The sequence below is a fragment of the Bombus huntii genome, chromosome 8 (genome assembly GCF_024542735.1).
Source record: "Bombus huntii isolate Logan2020A chromosome 8, iyBomHunt1.1, whole genome shotgun sequence".
Taxonomy (NCBI): domain Eukaryota; kingdom Metazoa; phylum Arthropoda; class Insecta; order Hymenoptera; family Apidae; genus Bombus; species Bombus huntii.
Genome location: NC_066245.1, coordinates 12,282,085 through 12,293,999, shown reverse-complemented (window position 1 = coordinate 12,293,999; position 11,915 = coordinate 12,282,085).

Here is an 11,915-nt window from a genome sequence, read left to right as displayed (position 1 = left end):
ACCCCAACCTAACCCCAACCTAACCCCAACCTAACCCCAACCTAACCCCAACCTAACCCCAACCTAACCCCAACCTAACCCCAACCTAACCCCAACCTAACCCCAACCTAACCCCAACCTAACCCCAACCTAACCCCAACCTAACCCCAACCTAACCCCAACCTAACCCCAACCTAACCCCAACCTAACCCCAACCTAACCCCAACCTAACCCCAACCTAACCCCAACCTAACCCCAACCTAACCCCAACCTAACCCCAACCTAACCCCAACCTAACCCCAACCTAACCCCAACCTAACCCCAACCTAACCCCAACCTAACCCCAACCTAACCCCAACCTAACCCCAACCTAACCCCAACCTAACCCCAACCTAACCCCAACCTAACCCCAACCTAACCCCAACCTAACCCCAACCTAACCCCAACCTAACCCCAACCTAACCCCAACCTAACCCCAACCTAACCCCAACCTAACCCCAACCTAACCCCAACCTAACCCCAACCTAACCCCAACCTAACCCCAACCTAACCCCAACCTAACCCCAACCTAACCCCAACCTAACCCCAACCTAACCCCAACCTAACCCCAACCTAACCCCAACCTAACCCCAACCTAACCCCAACCTAACCCCAACCTAACCCCAACCTAACCCCAACCTAACCCCAACCTAACCCCAACCTAACCCCAACCTAACCCCAACCTAACCCCAACCTAACCCCAACCTAACCCCAACCTAACCCCAACCTAACCCCAACCTAACCCCAACCTAACCCCAACCTAACCCCAACCTAACCCCAACCTAACCCCAACCTAACCCCAACCTAACCCCAACCTAACCCCAACCTAACCCCAACCTAACCCCAACCTAACCCCAACCTAACCCCAACCTAACCCCAACCTAACCCCAACCTAACCCCAACCTAACCCCAACCTAACCCCAACCTAACCCCAACCTAACCCCAACCTAACCCCAACCTAACCCCAACCTAACCCCAACCTAACCCCAACCTAACCCCAACCTAACCCCAACCTAACCCCAACCTAACCCCAACCTAACCCCAACCTAACCCCAACCTAACCCCAACCTAACCCCAACCTAACCCCAACCTAACCCCAACCTAACCCCAACCTAACCCCAACCTAACCCCAACCTAACCCCAACCTAACCCCAACCTAACCCCAACCTAACCCCAACCTAACCCCAACCTAACCCCAACCTAACCCCAACCTAACCCCAACCTAACCCCAACCTAACCCCAACCTAACCCCAACCTAACCCCAACCTAACCCCAACCTAACCCCAACCTAACCCCAACCTAACCCCAACCTAACCCCAACCTAACCCCAACCTAACCCCAACCTAACCCCAACCTAACCCCAACCTAACCCCAACCTAACCCCAACCTAACCCCAACCTAACCCCAACCTAACCCCAACCTAACCCCAACCTAACCCCAACCTAACCCCAACCTAACCCCAACCTAACCCCAACCTAACCCCAACCTAACCCCAACCTAACCCCAACCTAACCCCAACCTAACCCCAACCTAACCCCAACCTAACCCCAACCTAACCCCAACCTAACCCCAACCTAACCCCAACCTAACCCCAACCTAACCCCAACCTAACCCCAACCTAACCCCAACCTAACCCCAACCTAACCCCAACCTAACCCCAACCTAACCCCAACCTAACCCCAACCTAACCCCAACCTAACCCCAACCTAACCCCAACCTAACCCCAACCTAACCCCAACCTAACCCCAACCTAACCCCAACCTAACCCCAACCTAACCCCAACCTAACCCCAACCTAACCCCAACCTAACCCCAACCTAACCCCAACCTAACCCCAACCTAACCCCAACCTAACCCCAACCTAACCCCAACCTAACCCCAACCTAACCCCAACCTAACCCCAACCTAACCCCAACCTAACCCCAACCTAACCCCAACCTAACCCCAACCTAACCCCAACCTAACCCCAACCTAACCCCAACCTAACCCCAACCTAACCCCAACCTAACCCCAACCTAACCCCAACCTAACCCCAACCTAACCCCAACCTAACCCCAACCTAACCCCAACCTAACCCCAACCTAACCCCAACCTAACCCCAACCTAACCCCAACCTAACCCCAACCTAACCCCAACCTAACCCCAACCTAACCCCAACCTAACCCCAACCTAACCCCAACCTAACCCCAACCTAACCCCAACCTAACCCCAACCTAACCCCAACCTAACCCCAACCTAACCCCAACCTAACCCCAACCTAACCCCAACCTAACCCCAACCTAACCCCAACCTAACCCCAACCTAACCCCAACCTAACCCCAACCTAACCCCAACCTAACCCCAACCTAACCCCAACCTAACCCCAACCTAACCCCAACCTAACCCCAACCTAACCCCAACCTAACCCCAACCTAACCCCAACCTAACCCCAACCTAACCCCAACCTAACCCCAACCTAACCCCAACCTAACCCCAACCTAACCCCAACCTAACCCCAACCTAACCCCAACCTAACCCCAACCTAACCCCAACCTAACCCCAACCTAACCCCAACCTAACCCCAACCTAACCCCAACCTAACCCCAACCTAACCCCAACCTAACCCCAACCTAACCCCAACCTAACCCCAACCTAACCCCAACCTAACCCCAACCTAACCCCAACCTAACCCCAACCTAACCCCAACCTAACCCCAACCTAACCCCAACCTAACCCCAACCTAACCCCAACCTAACCCCAACCTAACCCCAACCTAACCCCAACCTAACCCCAACCTAACCCCAACCTAACCCCAACCTAACCCCAACCTAACCCCAACCTAACCCCAACCTAACCCCAACCTAACCCCAACCTAACCCCAACCTAACCCCAACCTAACCCCAACCTAACCCCAACCTAACCCCAACCTAACCCCAACCTAACCCCAACCTAACCCCAACCTAACCCCAACCTAACCCCAACCTAACCCCAACCTAACCCCAACCTAACCCCAACCTAACCCCAACCTAACCCCAACCTAACCCCAACCTAACCCCAACCTAACCCCAACCTAACCCCAACCTAACCCCAACCTAACCCCAACCTAACCCCAACCTAACCCCAACCTAACCCCAACCTAACCCCAACCTAACCCCAACCTAACCCCAACCTAACCCCAACCTAACCCCAACCTAACCCCAACCTAACCCCAACCTAACCCCAACCTAACCCCAACCTAACCCCAACCTAACCCCAACCTAACCCCAACCTAACCCCAACCTAACCCCAACCTAACCCCAACCTAACCCCAACCTAACCCCAACCTAACCCCAACCTAACCCCAACCTAACCCCAACCTAACCCCAACCTAACCCCAACCTAACCCCAACCTAACCCCAACCTAACCCCAACCTAACCCCAACCTAACCCCAACCTAACCCCAACCTAACCCCAACCTAACCCCAACCTAACCCCAACCTAACCCCAACCTAACCCCAACCTAACCCCAACCTAACCCCAACCTAACCCCAACCTAACCCCAACCTAACCCCAACCTAACCCCAACCTAACCCCAACCTAACCCCAACCTAACCCCAACCTAACCCCAACCTAACCCCAACCTAACCCCAACCTAACCCCAACCTAACCCCAACCTAACCCCAACCTAACCCCAACCTAACCCCAACCTAACCCCAACCTAACCCCAACCTAACCCCAACCTAACCCCAACCTAACCCCAACCTAACCCCAACCTAACCCCAACCTAACCCCAACCTAACCCCAACCTAACCCCAACCTAACCCCAACCTAACCCCAACCTAACCCCAACCTAACCCCAACCTAACCCCAACCTAACCCCAACCTAACCCCAACCTAACCCCAACCTAACCCCAACCTAACCCCAACCTAACCCCAACCTAACCCCAACCTAACCCCAACCTAACCCCAACCTAACCCCAACCTAACCCCAACCTAACCCCAACCTAACCCCAACCTAACCCCAACCTAACCCCAACCTAACCCCAACCTAACCCCAACCTAACCCCAACCTAACCCCAACCTAACCCCAACCTAACCCCAACCTAACCCCAACCTAACCCCAACCTAACCCCAACCTAACCCCAACCTAACCCCAACCTAACCCCAACCTAACCCCAACCTAACCCCAACCTAACCCCAACCTAACCCCAACCTAACCCCAACCTAACCCCAACCTAACCCCAACCTAACCCCAACCTAACCCCAACCTAACCCCAACCTAACCCCAACCTAACCCCAACCTAACCCCAACCTAACCCCAACCTAACCCCAACCTAACCCCAACCTAACCCCAACCTAACCCCAACCTAACCCCAACCTAACCCCAACCTAACCCCAACCTAACCCCAACCTAACCCCAACCTAACCCCAACCTAACCCCAACCTAACCCCAACCTAACCCCAACCTAACCCCAACCTAACCCCAACCTAACCCCAACCTAACCCCAACCTAACCCCAACCTAACCCCAACCTAACCCCAACCTAACCCCAACCTAACCCCAACCTAACCCCAACCTAACCCCAACCTAACCCCAACCTAACCCCAACCTAACCCCAACCTAACCCCAACCTAACCCCAACCTAACCCCAACCTAACCCCAACCTAACCCCAACCTAACCCCAACCTAACCCCAACCTAACCCCAACCTAACCCCAACCTAACCCCAACCTAACCCCAACCTAACCCCAACCTAACCCCAACCTAACCCCAACCTAACCCCAACCTAACCCCAACCTAACCCCAACCTAACCCCAACCTAACCCCAACCTAACCCCAACCTAACCCCAACCTAACCCCAACCTAACCCCAACCTAACCCCAACCTAACCCCAACCTAACCCCAACCTAACCCCAACCTAACCCCAACCTAACCCCAACCTAACCCCAACCTAACCCCAACCTAACCCCAACCTAACCCCAACCTAACCCCAACCTAACCCCAACCTAACCCCAACCTAACCCCAACCTAACCCCAACCTAACCCCAACCTAACCCCAACCTAACCCCAACCTAACCCCAACCTAACCCCAACCTAACCCCAACCTAACCCCAACCTAACCCCAACCTAACCCCAACCTAACCCCAACCTAACCCCAACCTAACCCCAACCTAACCCCAACCTAACCCCAACCTAACCCCAACCTAACCCCAACCTAACCCCAACCTAACCCCAACCTAACCCCAACCTAACCCCAACCTAACCCCAACCTAACCCCAACCTAACCCCAACCTAACCCCAACCTAACCCCAACCTAACCCCAACCTAACCCCAACCTAACCCCAACCTAACCCCAACCTAACCCCAACCTAACCCCAACCTAACCCCAACCTAACCCCAACCTAACCCCAACCTAACCCCAACCTAACCCCAACCTAACCCCAACCTAACCCCAACCTAACCCCAACCTAACCCCAACCTAACCCCAACCTAACCCCAACCTAACCCCAACCTAACCCCAACCTAACCCCAACCTAACCCCAACCTAACCCCAACCTAACCCCAACCTAACCCCAACCTAACCCCAACCTAACCCCAACCTAACCCCAACCTAACCCCAACCTAACCCCAACCTAACCCCAACCTAACCCCAACCTAACCCCAACCTAACCCCAACCTAACCCCAACCTAACCCCAACCTAACCCCAACCTAACCCCAACCTAACCCCAACCTAACCCCAACCTAACCCCAACCTAACCCCAACCTAACCCCAACCTAACCCCAACCTAACCCCAACCTAACCCCAACCTAACCCCAACCTAACCCCAACCTAACCCCAACCTAACCCCAACCTAACCCCAACCTAACCCCAACCTAACCCCAACCTAACCCCAACCTAACCCCAACCTAACCCCAACCTAACCCCAACCTAACCCCAACCTAACCCCAACCTAACCCCAACCTAACCCCAACCTAACCCCAACCTAACCCCAACCTAACCCCAACCTAACCCCAACCTAACCCCAACCTAACCCCAACCTAACCCCAACCTAACCCCAACCTAACCCCAACCTAACCCCAACCTAACCCCAACCTAACCCCAACCTAACCCCAACCTAACCCCAACCTAACCCCAACCTAACCCCAACCTAACCCCAACCTAACCCCAACCTAACCCCAACCTAACCCCAACCTAACCCCAACCTAACCCCAACCTAACCCCAACCTAACCCCAACCTAACCCCAACCTAACCCCAACCTAACCCCAACCTAACCCCAACCTAACCCCAACCTAACCCCAACCTAACCCCAACCTAACCCCAACCTAACCCCAACCTAACCCCAACCTAACCCCAACCTAACCCCAACCTAACCCCAACCTAACCCCAACCTAACCCCAACCTAACCCCAACCTAACCCCAACCTAACCCCAACCTAACCCCAACCTAACCCCAACCTAACCCCAACCTAACCCCAACCTAACCCCAACCTAACCCCAACCTAACCCCAACCTAACCCCAACCTAACCCCAACCTAACCCCAACCTAACCCCAACCTAACCCCAACCTAACCCCAACCTAACCCCAACCTAACCCCAACCTAACCCCAACCTAACCCCAACCTAACCCCAACCTAACCCCAACCTAACCCCAACCTAACCCCAACCTAACCCCAACCTAACCCCAACCTAACCCCAACCTAACCCCAACCTAACCCCAACCTAACCCCAACCTAACCCCAACCTAACCCCAACCTAACCCCAACCTAACCCCAACCTAACCCCAACCTAACCCCAACCTAACCCCAACCTAACCCCAACCTAACCCCAACCTAACCCCAACCTAACCCCAACCTAACCCCAACCTAACCCCAACCTAACCCCAACCTAACCCCAACCTAACCCCAACCTAACCCCAACCTAACCCCAACCTAACCCCAACCTAACCCCAACCTAACCCCAACCTAACCCCAACCTAACCCCAACCTAACCCCAACCTAACCCCAACCTAACCCCAACCTAACCCCAACCTAACCCCAACCTAACCCCAACCTAACCCCAACCTAACCCCAACCTAACCCCAACCTAACCCCAACCTAACCCCAACCTAACCCCAACCTAACCCCAACCTAACCCCAACCTAACCCCAACCTAACCCCAACCTAACCCCAACCTAACCCCAACCTAACCCCAACCTAACCCCAACCTAACCCCAACCTAACCCCAACCTAACCCCAACCTAACCCCAACCTAACCCCAACCTAACCCCAACCTAACCCCAACCTAACCCCAACCTAACCCCCAACCTAACCCCAACCTAACCCCAACCTAACCCCAACCTAACCCCAACCTAACCCCAACCTAACCCCAACCTAACCCCAACCTAACCCCAACCTAACCCCAACCTAACCCCAACCTAACCCCAACCTAACCCCAACCTAACCCCAACCTAACCCCAACCTAACCCCAACCTAACCCCAACCTAACCCCAACCTAACCCCAACCTAACCCCAACCTAACCCCAACCTAACCCCAACCTAACCCCAACCTAACCCCAACCTAACCCCAACCTAACCCCAACCTAACCCCAACCTAACCCCAACCTAACCCCAACCTAACCCCAACCTAACCCCAACCTAACCCCAACCTAACCCCAACCTAACCCCAACCTAACCCCAACCTAACCCCAACCTAACCCCAACCTAACCCCAACCTAACCCCAACCTAACCCCAACCTAACCCCAACCTAACCCCAACCTAACCCCAACCTAACCCCAACCTAACCCCAACCTAACCCCAACCTAACCCCAACCTAACCCCAACCTAACCCCAACCTAACCCCAACCTAACCCCAACCTAACCCCAACCTAACCCCAACCTAACCCCAACCTAACCCCAACCTAACCCCAACCTAACCCCAACCTAACCCCAACCTAACCCCAACCTAACCCCAACCTAACCCCAACCTAACCCCAACCTAACCCCAACCTAACCCCAACCTAACCCCAACCTAACCCCAACCTAACCCCAACCTAACCCCAACCTAACCCCAACCTAACCCCAACCTAACCCCAACCTAACCCCAACCTAACCCCAACCTAACCCCAACCTAACCCCAACCTAACCCCAACCTAACCCCAACCTAACCCCAACCTAACCCCAACCTAACCCCAACCTAACCCCAACCTAACCCCAACCTAACCCCAACCTAACCCCAACCTAACCCCAACCTAACCCCAACCTAACCCCAACCTAACCCCAACCTAACCCCAACCTAACCCCAACCTAACCCCAACCTAACCCCAACCTAACCCCAACCTAACCCCAACCTAACCCCAACCTAACCCCAACCTAACCCCAACCTAACCCCAACCTAACCCCAACCTAACCCCAACCTAACCCCAACCTAACCCCAACCTAACCCCAACCTAACCCCAACCTAACCCCAACCTAACCCCAACCTAACCCCAACCTAACCCCAACCTAACCCCAACCTAACCCCAACCTAACCCCAACCTAACCCCAACCTAACCCCAACCTAACCCCAACCTAACCCCAACCTAACCCCAACCTAACCCCAACCTAACCCCAACCTAACCCCAACCTAACCCCAACCTAACCCCAACCTAACCCCAACCTAACCCCAACCTAACCCCAACCTAACCCCAACCTAACCCCAACCTAACCCCAACCTAACCCCAACCTAACCCCAACCTAACCCCAACCTAACCCCAACCTAACCCCAACCTAACCCCAACCTAACCCCAACCTAACCCCAACCTAACCCCAACCTAACCCCAACCTAACCCCAACCTAACCCCAACCTAACCCCAACCTAACCCCAACCTAACCCCAACCTAACCCCAACCTAACCCCAACCTAACCCCAACCTAACCCCAACCTAACCCCAACCTAACCCCAACCTAACCCCAACCTAACCCCAACCTAACCCCAACCTAACCCCAACCTAACCCCAACCTAACCCCAACCTAACCCCAACCTAACCCCAACCTAACCCCAACCTAACCCCAACCTAACCCCAACCTAACCCCAACCTAACCCCAACCTAACCCCAACCTAACCCCAACCTAACCCCAACCTAACCCCAACCTAACCCCAACCTAACCCCAACCTAACCCCAACCTAACCCCAACCTAACCCCAACCTAACCCCAACCTAACCCCAACCTAACCCCAACCTAACCCCAACCTAACCCCAACCTAACCCCAACCTAACCCCAACCTAACCCCAACCTAACCCCAACCTAACCCCAACCTAACCCCAACCTAACCCCAACCTAACCCCAACCTAACCCCAACCTAACCCCAACCTAACCCCAACCTAACCCCAACCTAACCCCAACCTAACCCCAACCTAACCCCAACCTAACCCCAACCTAACCCCAACCTAACCCCAACCTAACCCCAACCTAACCCCAACCTAACCCCAACCTAACCCCAACCTAACCCCAACCTAACCCCAACCTAACCCCAACCTAACCCCAACCTAACCCCAACCTAACCCCAACCTAACCCCAACCTAACCCCAACCTAACCCCAACCTAACCCCAACCTAACCCCAACCTAACCCCAACCTAACCCCAACCTAACCCCAACCTAACCCCAACCTAACCCCAACCTAACCCCAACCTAACCCCAACCTAACCCCAACCTAACCCCAACCTAACCCCAACCTAACCCCAACCTAACCCCAACCTAACCCCAACCTAACCCCAACCTAACCCCAACCTAACCCCAACCTAACCCCAACCTAACCCCAACCTAACCCCAACCTAACCCCAACCTAACCCCAACCTAACCCCAACCTAACCCCAACCTAACCCCAACCTAACCCCAACCTAACCCCAACCTAACCCCAACCTAACCCCAACCTAACCCCAACCTAACCCCAACCTAACCCCAACCTAACCCCAACCTAACCCCAACCTAACCCCAACCTAACCCCAACCTAACCCCAACCTAACCCCAACCTAACCCCAACCTAACCCCAACCTAACCCCAACCTAACCCCAACCTAACCCCAACCTAACCCCAACCTAACCCCAACCTAACCCCAACCTAACCCCAACCTAACCCCAACCTAACACCCCAACCTAACCCCAACCTAACCCCAACCTAACCCCAACCTAACCCCAACCTAACCCCAACCTAACCCCAACCTAACCCCAACCTAACCCCAACCTAACCCCAACCTAACCCCAACCTAACCCCAACCTAACCCCAACCTAACCCCAACCTAACCCCAACCTAACCCCAACCTAACCCCAACCTAACCCCAACCTAACCCCAACCTAACCCCAACCTAACCCCAACCTAACCCCAACCTAACCCCAACCTAACCCCAACCTAACCCCAACCTAACCCCAACCTAACCCCAACCTAACCCCAACCTAACCCCAACCTAACCCCAACCTAACCCCAACCTAACCCCAACCTAACCCCAACCTAACCCCAACCTAACCCCAACCTAACCCCAACCTAACCCCAACCTAACCCCAACCTAACCCCCCCCACCCCACCCTAACCCCAACCTAACCCCAACCTAACCCCACCCCACCCCCCAACCCCAACCTACCCCCAACCCTAACCCCACCCCCCCACCCTAACCCCAACCTACCCCACCACCCAACCCCCACCCTACCCCCACCTAACCCCCAACCTAACCCCAACCTACCCCAACCTACACCCCTACCTAACCCCAACCTAACCCCACCTAACCCCACCTAACCCAACCTAACCCCAACCTAACCCCCAACCTAACCCCAACCTAACCCCAACCTACCCCAACCTAACCCCAACCTAACCCCAACCTAACCCCAACCTAACCCAACCTAACCCCCAACCTAACCCCCAACCTAACCCCAACCTAACCCCAACCTAACCCCAACCTAACCCCAACCTAACCCCAACCTAACCCCAACCTAACCCCAACCTACCCCCAACCTAACCCCAAACCTAACCCCAACCTAACCCCAACCCAACCCCAACCCCTAACCCCAACCTAACCCCAACCTAACCCCAACCTAACCCCAACCTAACCCCAACCTAACCCCAACCTAACCCCAACCTAACCCCAACCTAACCCCAACCTAACCCACCAACCCCAACCTAACCCCAACCTAACCCCAACCTACCCCAACCTAACCCCAACCTAACCCCACCTAACCCCAACCTAACCCCAACCTAACCCCAACCTAACCCCAACCTAACCCCAACCTAACCCCAACCTAACCCCAACCTAACCCCAACCTAACCCCAACCTAACCCCAACCTAACCCAACCTAACCCCAACCTAACCCCAACCTAACCCCAACCTAACCCCAACCTAACCCCAACCTAACCCCAACCTAACCCCAACCTACCCCACCTAACCCAACCTAACCCCAACCTAACCCCAACCTAACCCCAACCTAACCCCAACCTAACCCCAACCTAACCCCAACCTAACCCCAACCTAACCCCAACCCTAACCCCAACCTAACCCCAACCTAACCCCCAACCTAACCCCAACCTAACCCCAACCTAACCCCAACCTAACCCCAACCTAACCCCAACCTAACCCAACCTAACCCAACCTAACCCCAACCTAACCCCAACCTAACCCCAACCTAACCCCAACCTAACCCCAACCTAACCCCAACCTAACCCCAACCTAACCCCAACCTAACCCCAACCTAACCCCAACCTAACCCCAACCTAACCCAACCTAACCCCAACCTAACCCCAACCTAACCCCCAACCTAACCCCCAACCCTAACCCCCAACCTAACCCCAACCTAACCCCAACCTAACCCCAACCTAACCCCCAACCTAACCCCAACCTAACCCCAACCTAACCCCAACCTAACCCCAACCTAACCCCAACCTAACCCCAACCTAACCCCAACCTAACCCCAACCTAACCCCAACCTAACCCCAACC